Raw genomic sequence first — 10421 nt, forward strand, 5'->3', positions numbered from 1 at the left:
CACAATTTTCAGTTAGCTTTCTGCGCAGGGAGTCAATTTCGACAATTCCGTCAAAGCAATGTTCTTGCTAGTTACGTTGCCAAAAAGTTGGGATACTTTTCGCACAGCCATAAGTAACTCAGCACCTCCTAATGGTTTAACATGTGCTGATATTGAGGTCAATTTTCTCACTGAAGAGGTTAGCAGGAAGAATCTTGATACTACTCGTGATACTAGCAATGTTCTCGTTGTTCGTGGTCGATCACAAGAAAAAGACAAGCAGAATCAGAGAGGAAAATCTCATAGCAAATCACGTGGCCGAAAAGACATTGAGTGCTATCATTGTCACAAAAAGGGTCATATGAAGAAAGACTGTCGAAAGTGGAAACAAGAGAAAGGTAAAGACAAGAAGTCGGTAGAAGGCGAGACTAAGGAAAGAAGTATAAAGATTGAAGAGATCAATAATGTTTTTGTTGAAGATTTTGATGGAGAAATTTATCTCACATCTGCCATGGATTCATCATTTTTGGTTGCCACTGATGACTATGCTTTATAGGATTGGGTTATTGACTTAGATGCATTGTTTCATGTGACTCCTCACAGAGAGTGGTTCAGTACATATGATGCAGCCCGTAAAGGTCGTGTTCGTCTTGGTAATGATTTTGCTTGCAACATAGTTGGTGTCGGTGATGTGCAACTAAAATTTCAGAATGGTTCTTCATTCATGCTCAAGAATGTGAGACACATGCCAAAGCTTACCCAAAGCTTGATTAGTAGAGGACAATTGGATGACGCATGATATTACTGTACATTTGGTGATAGCTCGTGGAAGATCATCAAAGGTTCTTTAGTAGTAGCACATGGTTCAAAGTCTGGGACTTGTACATGCTACATGTATCCAATGTTAAAAACCATATAATTTGTGTAACCGAGAAACCAAGTGTTTCTTTGTGGCATCGCCAGTTAGGACATATGTCTCAAAAGGGAATGAAAATCTTATGTCGTTTTGGTTATGTTCCTGGCTTCAATTTCTCATATTTTTCAGTTTGTGAGCATTGTCTTTATGGTAAACAAACACAGTCACCACACAAAAGGGGAACCACTCAAAAAAGTAACCATTAGAGTTAGTGCATAGTGATGTGTGTGTACCTATGCCTAACATATCCATGGGAGGTTCGTTGTACTTTGTTACATTCATTGTGACTTCTCAAGGAAAGTGTGGGTATATCCTCTCAGGAAGAAGGATGAAGTTCTTTCAAAATTTCAGAATTTTGTGGCATTAGTGGAGAATCAGTCTGGCAAGAAAGTAAAGTGCTTGAGGTCAAACAATGGTGGTGAGTATGTCACTAAAGCCTTTCAAAATTTTGTGATTCCAAAGGCATAAAAAGAGAGCTAACTGCTCCATATAACCCTCCACAAAATGGTGTTGCTAAGAGGATGAACCGTACCATACAAGAGAAGTTACGTAGCATGTTGTCTAATGCAGAGTTACCTAATGGATTTTGGGTGGAAGCGTTAGAAACTGCTGTCCATCTTATTAATAGATCTCCTAACAAGGCTTTAGATTAGAAGGTACCTAAAGAGCTTTGGTCTGGGAAGCCCCCTTCTTACAAGCATCTTAGATTCTTTGGTTATGAAGCGTATTGCCATGTTCCAAAGGATTTTCGAAGCAAGTTCGCTCCTAAGTCAAAGAAATGCATATTTCTTGGCTATGGAAATCTTGGCGAGATGGGATTTCGCTTATGGGAACCTGAAGCTAAAAAGATAGTTCGCAGCAATGATGTATACTTCAATGAAGAAAAGATGCATAAGAAGCCTGTGCATACAGTGGAGGTCAGGAGAGTTATCTTCTACGAAGATGGAATTGTCCACAATAGGGCTGAAGTGCCTAATGTCAGACAACAAGTGCAAAATCTTCCTGTAGTACAAGATGTTGTTGAGGGACAATCGGCTCAAGTAGTTATTAGAAGGTCTACAAGAGTTTCAAGGCCTCCTGATAGATTTAATCCCTCATTGGACTACATTATGTTGACAGATTGCGGAGAGCCTTCCTGCTATAAGGAAGCCATGTCAATGGATGACAAGGCAAAGTGGGAGAAAGCTATGCAATAAAAAATGGACTCGCTGCATAAGAATCACACTTGGAAGTTGGTTCGGTTGCCTAAAGGTAAAAAGGCATTACCATGCAAATGGGTGTACAAGCAAAAAATTACACCTCATGATAATAAACCCAAGTACAAGGCACGGCTTGTTGCTAAAGGATTTAAGCATCAGCAGGGTATTGACTTTGATGAGATCTTTTCTCCGGTTGTCAAGATGACTACTCTGCGGTGTGTACTTGCGTTGGTTGCTAAAGACGACATGGAACTTGACCAGATGGATGTCAAGACGGTGTTCTTGCATGGTGATCTTCAAGAAGAAGTTTATATGCAGCAGCCAGAAGGTTTTGTTGAGAAGGGCAATGAAGACTTGGTGTGTCAGTTAGAAAAGACTCTTTATGGTCTAAAACAGTCATCAAGGGAGTGCTATCGTAAATTCTACTCGTTCATGCTCTCTCAAGGCTACAAATGTAGCGATATGGACCATTGCATCTACACTAAGCGAGCTAAAGATTGTAGTTTGCTGATTTTGGTCCTTTATGTGGATGATATGTTAATTGCTGGGAAATGCAGGGATGAGATTTCAGCCTTAAAGTCAAAGTTACATGCAAACTTTGAAATGAAAGACATGGGTGAAGCAATCCATATCCTTGGCATGCGCATTAAGCGAGAGATGCAAGAAATTGGTCTATTTGTCTCAATCTGAGTGCATTGCTAAAGTGCTCAAGCGTTTCAATATGGAGAAGGGGAAGGCATTGAGTACTCCATTGCCTCCATATGTGAAACTTTCTAAAATGATTGCCCTAAGTCTGAAGAGGAAAAGGCTGAAATGGCAAAAGTGCCTTATTCATCTGCAGTTGGAAGTTTGATGTATGCTATGATTGCTACACGTCCTGATATTGCTTTTGCAGTGGGAGTTGTTAGCAGATATATGTCAAATCTAGGCAAGAAACATTGGGAGGCAGTGAAAGGGGTTATGCGATATTTGAATGGTACAAAAGACATGTGCATTTGCTTTGGAAGAAAGGAAGTATGTGTAATTGGTTACACGGATGCAGATTATGCAGGAGACATGGACAAGAGAAGGTCCACTTCAGGCTATGTTTTTGAATTCACTGGAGGTGCAGTTTCATGGCGATCTCATTTGCAAGATTGTGTTACCTTGTCTACTACAGAGGCTAAATATGTTGCAGCTTCAGAAGCTTGCAAGGAAGCTATATGGCTTGGTCGGCTAGTGGGAGACTTGGGAATCAATGTTGAGATGCATGTATTACATTGCAATAGCCAAAGTGCTATACAATTGGCAAAGAATCCAGTGTTCCATGCAAAGACAAAGCATCTTCTAACAAAGGGCTTACCTTCAGAGCGGTTTGCACATTGTCGGGCACTCATGGGCATTGGGTAGATAATCATGGTCATTGTCTACCTATATTGTATGTATATATACATTACCACCCCAGCTTAAAGGCACATTATCCTTTAAGTGGGAGGTTGGGGGGGGTAAAGCCCAATGTGCCGTGCCTGAGTGTTGGGCGGCCAGACACTAACCGGGAACTAACACTCACCATTCATTCAATACAAAAGAATAAGGACTCATAACCCTAACACTATTGTGTTTGGAGTCCACCCAAACCTGTGTCTCCTCTCTTCTCCATTGCTGCACACACACACACACGTGTCTCCATTGCTGCACACACACACACACTCTCGCATGCACTCTTCATGCGATTTCTCAAATTTATGAGAAGGTAATGTGTCCATTGCGCATGGAAAGAGGAATTTCAAAAAAAAATGTAAGCACTATTGGGATTAAACAAGGATGTTCGTTTTGTGACCAAATCTCTTTGTTCTATGCATCGATCAATTGGAACAAGTGGTCCTTGACTTTATGCAAGAAGATGGCATTGAAGAGGTCACTATTTTCAATGTGGTAATCATGCTTTTGCTGTATGTGGATGATGTAGTGGTTCTAGCGCACACTTTAAGAGATGCAAAAAATCTTATGGTTGTCGTTGAAAAACTTTTCTTGCATAGTGGGCTGATTGTGAATGAATAAAAAACAAAGGTTATGCTTGTGAAAACCAACCATAAGGGGAAGCCATGCATTGTGTACAACAATGAGACACTTGAAGTTGTTGAGAGCTTTAAATACCTTGGCCTTGAGGTTCCCGCCAATCACAAGTGGCATGGATGTGCTATGTGTCATTTGGAACCAAGAAAGAGAGCATACTATGCATTTGAGAACATGTGTAATGCAGGAAACATCAAGTGTTGGGCTCTCAAGAAGTACCTTTTTGACACATTGGTGACACTAGTTCTTCTTTATGGATCTAAAGTGTGGGGTGGGAGTATCTCAAAGTCTATTTGGAAAGAGTTTGAGAATGTCCAAAAGCGTTTCCTTACAAACTTTCTCCAAGTTACGACACAAACACCATATATGCTCCTACTTCTTGAGTCAAAATCTCTTCCAATTGAGGTTATGGGCATGGAAAGGGTTGTGGAGTACATGATAAAGATGCAACAAAACCCCTCACATCAACTTACTACAATTTCTTGGGAAGCAAGCAAAAAAGTTCAAAAGACGCATAAAAGAAATATCTTGAGCACAGGATGGATACAAGACATAAAGAAGTGGTTTGGGAGATGGGATGCATTACACTTGCTACATGATGCCTCAATTGACTCACAAGTGAATAAAGCTTTTCTACAACACCAATGTATTACGGATTGGGAGGAATCTGGTGGGTCACGCTTCATACATTACACCACCCATATTTCCCCCAACTATAATCATGCTCTTCACTGAAAGGGAAAACCGTACTCACACTTACATGCTTGAGTCTATCCCCTTGTCAGTGACATGCACTATCGTAGCCATTTGGCTTAGCTCCCACAAAATAAAAGAAGGAAGCACCAAAAGTACCAAAGCATTAACAACATAGTACCCAAGTCAAACCTAACATTACCCTATTTGATCAAAAATCTATAATTAGAAAGTACCAAAGCAATACCAAAGAATGTGAAAAAAACACCGAATGAACAAAAAAGAACCCATAGTATTGAGGATTGTGCCAAAATAACATCCATTACAAAACTAAATGTACAATATTTGAGTACCCAGAAGTACCAAACCAGTACCAAAATAGTCCAATGGAGTACCAAATGTAATAAAGAAGGACTAACTTTGTCAAGGAAAGTACCAACATAGCACGTGGTGTTTAAAAAAGTACCAAACAATTATATAAAGTAGCAATACAATTACCAAAGCACTATAAAAATATTTCAAGAAAGTAAGAAACAGTCCTAGAAAGTACCCAAACAGTTTCAAAATAGTCCTTAAGATTACCAAATGAACAAAAATGCAACATAAGTACCATGGATTGTGCCAACATAGCACCCAAGAAAAAACCACCAGTACCATATAAGACTCAAAATTAGTAACAAGACAGTATCAAAGTAGTGTAAGAAAGTACCAAATGAAATAAAGAAGCACCATCAGGAACCTGGACAACATCTAGTATTAACCAGAGCACAAAAATAGTCAGAGAAAGAACCAAAATAGTTCAATAAAGTACCAAAAACACCTAAAAATGGCAGCAAATAAACCAATGAAGAAGTCAAACTTGCAAAATCACCAAACCATGTGCAAAAGAAACACTTTCAACAGCCATACATAATGCAATAAGCCAAACATACAATACCCCTTGTTGTTGAACCTTAGCTTGGAGTTTTTGGATATATTCAGAAACCCCGTGTCATGGTAACAAGCAGTGATTTTATCCCAGCTCTGTCTCAAACTCTCTGATCTCTTCATTAGGGACAGGGATTTGTTTTCACATCAGAACAATGCGTGATTCTAGGGTATTAATGTCCTCCATCAAACTTTTGACCACGCCCTCTTTACCTTCATATTCTAGTAGTTGGTTCGTGTTTGCTTGAACTGAGGCCTCTAGGCTTGTAAGATTTGTCAATCTTGGATGTGACATTGTTTTAGCAGTCTTTGCCAGGATGCCTCTGAATCAGGTAGGTAATTAGCAACTGCCCCTCTGCTAGCTTGTTGTGGTTCTGTGCACATGTTGCTACCACTTTGAGTCATTCGTGCCTTCTTATGTGAATGTAGGACACTTTTAGGGGAGGAATCATTAGGGACAGGAATTTGCTGTCACATCAAAACAATGTGTTATTCTAGGGTATTAATGTCCTCCACCAAACTTTTTACCACGCCCTCTTTACCTTCATATACTAGTAGTTGGTCCGTGTTTGCTTGAATAGAGGCCATTAGGTATGTTAGTTTTGTCGATCCTGGATGTGACATTGATTTTAGCAGTCTTTGCCACAATGCCTCTAAATCAGGTAGGTAGTTAGCCGCTGCTCCTCTGCTAGCTTGTTATGGTTCTGTGCACATGTTGCTACCACTTTGAGTCATTCGTGCCTTCTTATCTGAATGTAGGACACTTCCAGGGGAGGAATCATTGTGCCTCCTCCATGCCTCAATTTTACAATCAAGCCCCTCATTCCTAGATGCTATCATCTACAACACTCCTTCCCCAAACTGGGCCCATGCTACTCTATGCCCTACTGGGTCTTTTTTCACTGCATGTCATTTCTCAAAAGCGTAGCACCTAGAAAATTTTGTTGGTCAATTCACTACATGAAGGGGGGCCCTAATAAACTTTGGAGAATAGAAATTTACGGTCTTCCACCAGATTTGGTTGTAAATGTTTTAAATAGATCTTGCTGTTCTTTTTGTACTTGTACTTGAAAACAATTAACCACTGCTCATGTGCCAATGCTTCATCAGCTAGGTCCTTATGAAGTTTGCCTTCTAGACTGAGTCCATACTTCTCATGCACGTCTTCCTTTGTGTAACAAAACTTGGCTTGTTGAGGGTACTCCTCCATTTTATTCTTACCTAAAATGTGAAAAACATCAGAGAAAATTATTGAGATATAGATTAAATGTGCTATGATTCCTACAATACCAAATTTGGTACTCTAGAGTACAAATTTGATACTATACATCTAACTTCAAATATCACATCAAGCATAGGGATGAAAATGCAACGTTTAACTAACACAAGCTTGATGCCGGTGGATAGTGTACCACGTCTTGACTTGTTGTGGTAGATTTTGATTTATCTTCATCAAAGAGAAGCGATATCCGTTCAGAGTCGATATTCGCAGCCTTGCACTGCTTTGCACTAGCCCTTGTGTTGGGACAGGTTTTTTCCTCTGGCTTTGTTTCTTGGGGGGATGGGGTGGAAACACCTTTGTTGTTTCTTTTGTCAGGGAAGGAAATTCTCTCCTTGCCCTTCAATTTTATCTTGCATGTTGAAAGTGACACTCTACTGCAGCAGCTCCCTTGGCCTTTGGGGTTCTCATCATTGGAGAGCTGATGCAAGAGAGTAGAGCTACTGCAAGTGCATGTGATGCTAAGGAGAGAGAGAGAGAGAGAGAGATCAAGATTGCACAAGGCAATGAGTGAGAGAGCATGCAATGCACCTCAAGCTCAAACGCATGGAAAAAATTTTAGAGCCACTACATCCACTCATGACATCACTACTCTCACACGGTGTGGCCCATAATAAAATTGTAGAAAGAGTTCTTAGAAATAACATCATATCTATAAAATTAAAGAAACAAATACTATTTGCCTCCAAAATTTTCCTCCACAGTACCAAATAGGTGGAAAAAAAATTGGCTCTTTTTTGTACCACCAACCTTTCCTTTCAGCCCTACTCAAGCAAGCTTTACATAATTATTGTCTGAAGGGAAATTTTTGAAGAAATCTTTTTAGAGAGGGCTTTTTTGAGTAGTTTAGCATTTGGTTCAATATCTTAAAAAATCTCTCTCCAAAGATCGCTCTAAAAGCTTGCTTTAACTCCCATGAACACTAACTTGAATGGGTTCAAACAAATTCTCTTCTCCTTGCATCTCTCAAAGACCATTTCTAGAAAGAGCACATGCCTTTTTTAGTTGTCAATATTTTAAAATCATCCATAAAAATAGCTAAAAGCTTATGCAAGAACTCACTGAAGATATCCAACATATTGAAAAGTACCTAGAGCATTATGATAATCCAAATGGCATAACGAGATACATATGCTCCCCATTCAATGGTGAAAGTTGTCTTTGCCTAATTTTTTGGTGTAACTTTTAGCTGATTATAGCCACTACAACCATCCATGAGATTATCCATTTTGTGGCCAACAATCTCATCCAACAACATGTCTGTGAATGGAAGTGGAATGGCTCTTTGATGGTCTGGGTGTTGAGCTTACGATAATCCACACACACCCTCAACTTTCTATTCTTTGTAGGTACAATCACAATGTGGAAATAACCAATTGTTGCTTGCCACTTCTGTTATGAAACTAGCTTTTTGAAGATGCTCAATCTCCTCTTTCACTTCTTAGAATAATTGGGCTTCATTGTATATAATTGCAACCTCATTTGGCTACCACAATCAAGAGGTTTGTAAATTTCCTCCACATCCAAGCTGTATACAAGTATTAGAAAAGTCCTAGAGTGGTTCATAACCAGCACAAACGACTTGGAAGTCAACCCACGCTTTTGGTATGGGTGGATGCCTGGTAGGGTGGATTGAGAAGCACTATCCTTGAACATAGGTTTCTAGCACTAAAAAACTACAGTTGTTGAGAGAATATTTTCTTTTAAAAAAAGGGTTAAAAACATTTATGAGTTTGTAATGACCCAAGAACATGGGTACTAAACCACAAAATGATTGGAGCCTATAGAGCATCTAATCTTCTCCCTCTCCCTCTGTTGTGTGTGTAATGACTTTCTTGCTTCATTTTGCTAGAGATAGGGCATCGCAAGATATTCAGGCTTGAACGTAGCTCCTTCTCCTTCATGTTTGGTAAAGATTCATTTTGCTAGAGGCAGGTGCTGAAAAACATGTTGCTCTTCATCTGCATAGCTGAAGGTAGGTGTTGTAGAAGCTACTACTAACCATTTGGAAGTGTCTGCATAGCTTGAGGCTAGTGCTGAAGAATCTTCTGCCAAACATCTACAAGTGTCTACATAGTTTCCAGCCATCTAGAAATGTGTGCACAATTGGTACAATGCAATCTGAAGAATCTCATGTAGAGCCATCACAAGAAATTCCACGCAACTCACACAAAGATCGAACAAGGAACATCATTAGGCAACACAAGGCTGAGCGTAAACAAAAACAATAAGAGTGGGCCAAACTAAATGAGCCATTTTATTCTACAAATAACAATGATTTTAGTGAGCAAAAAAGACGCAAGACTTGCAATGAAGTGGTGCATTGTTTTGATACGTGCACAAGGGGCCTAAACTCAACAATAAAAAAATAAGTATTTGATAAACTCCTCATACTTTCCTCTTTGAAGGATGTTATATAATCAAGAGAGGTCAAGTTGTTCAATCAGCACTTGTCTCAAATATTTGAAACACCTTGACATTTGTGAAGCAACCAAGATCTTCAGATCATCTTTTCTTGAAACAATCATCTATGATGATGCTAGTGAAAAAAAAATGGGTCTTTTGAATCAAAGGAGCTAAACATTGTAAGAGATTCTAGAATTTTGGAAGTCCACAAGACAAATTTCTACTCAGGTAACCATTACATGAGGCCGGGAGAAGAGGATGGCTCACTTCCATTGGCGACTTCTGTGAAAAAAATATGTTTTCTATAAACGTGTAGGAAGAAACACTTACGTCAAACATCCTACGCATCTGTCCATATGTTTAATGTTTTAAGCATCACATTGTTTGTTGAAACCATGAGCATTACTTGCTTTTTTCTAGGCCTAACTCTGTGTACATAACTCCTTTTCTTACCTGTCCCATCTCTCATATCATAGTCATCGGCAATAGCATACTACTCTCTATCATTCTAAGTATGAAGAAGAATACCTAGTTCTATAATGGTGGCACCTTCTTCAAAACTAGTTTCAGTGTTGTTATATATGTCATAATCCTCATACTCATCACTTGAAGCATATATAGGTTGTCAAGGGAATTTCCCATTTCTTCCATGAGAGGATCTTTGAATACCCTCAATGGCAGAAGAAGATCCTGTGTCTTTTATCAAGGGCTCACCATTCTTAAATATGAGCTGCCTAATAGGCCATCTTACCAAATTCAAACTTGAAATATCACTTTGATGTGGATGCATCGACCCTTCTACAATGACACCCAAGCTAATCTCACCTAGTTCAATACAATTTATAGCCTCATATGTGTGGACCAACAATACCACTCCATTACCAAGGTTTGTAGATCTATTGTCAGCCCAAAGGATGACTCTTTTGTCTTTCCAACCCGAATTATCTATCAAGCCATCTTCTTGACC

Source organism: Adiantum capillus-veneris, chromosome 4, assembly GCF_014529385.1.
Source record: "Adiantum capillus-veneris isolate H3 chromosome 4, ASM1452938v2, whole genome shotgun sequence".
NCBI lineage: Eukaryota > Viridiplantae > Streptophyta > Polypodiopsida > Polypodiales > Pteridaceae > Adiantum > Adiantum capillus-veneris.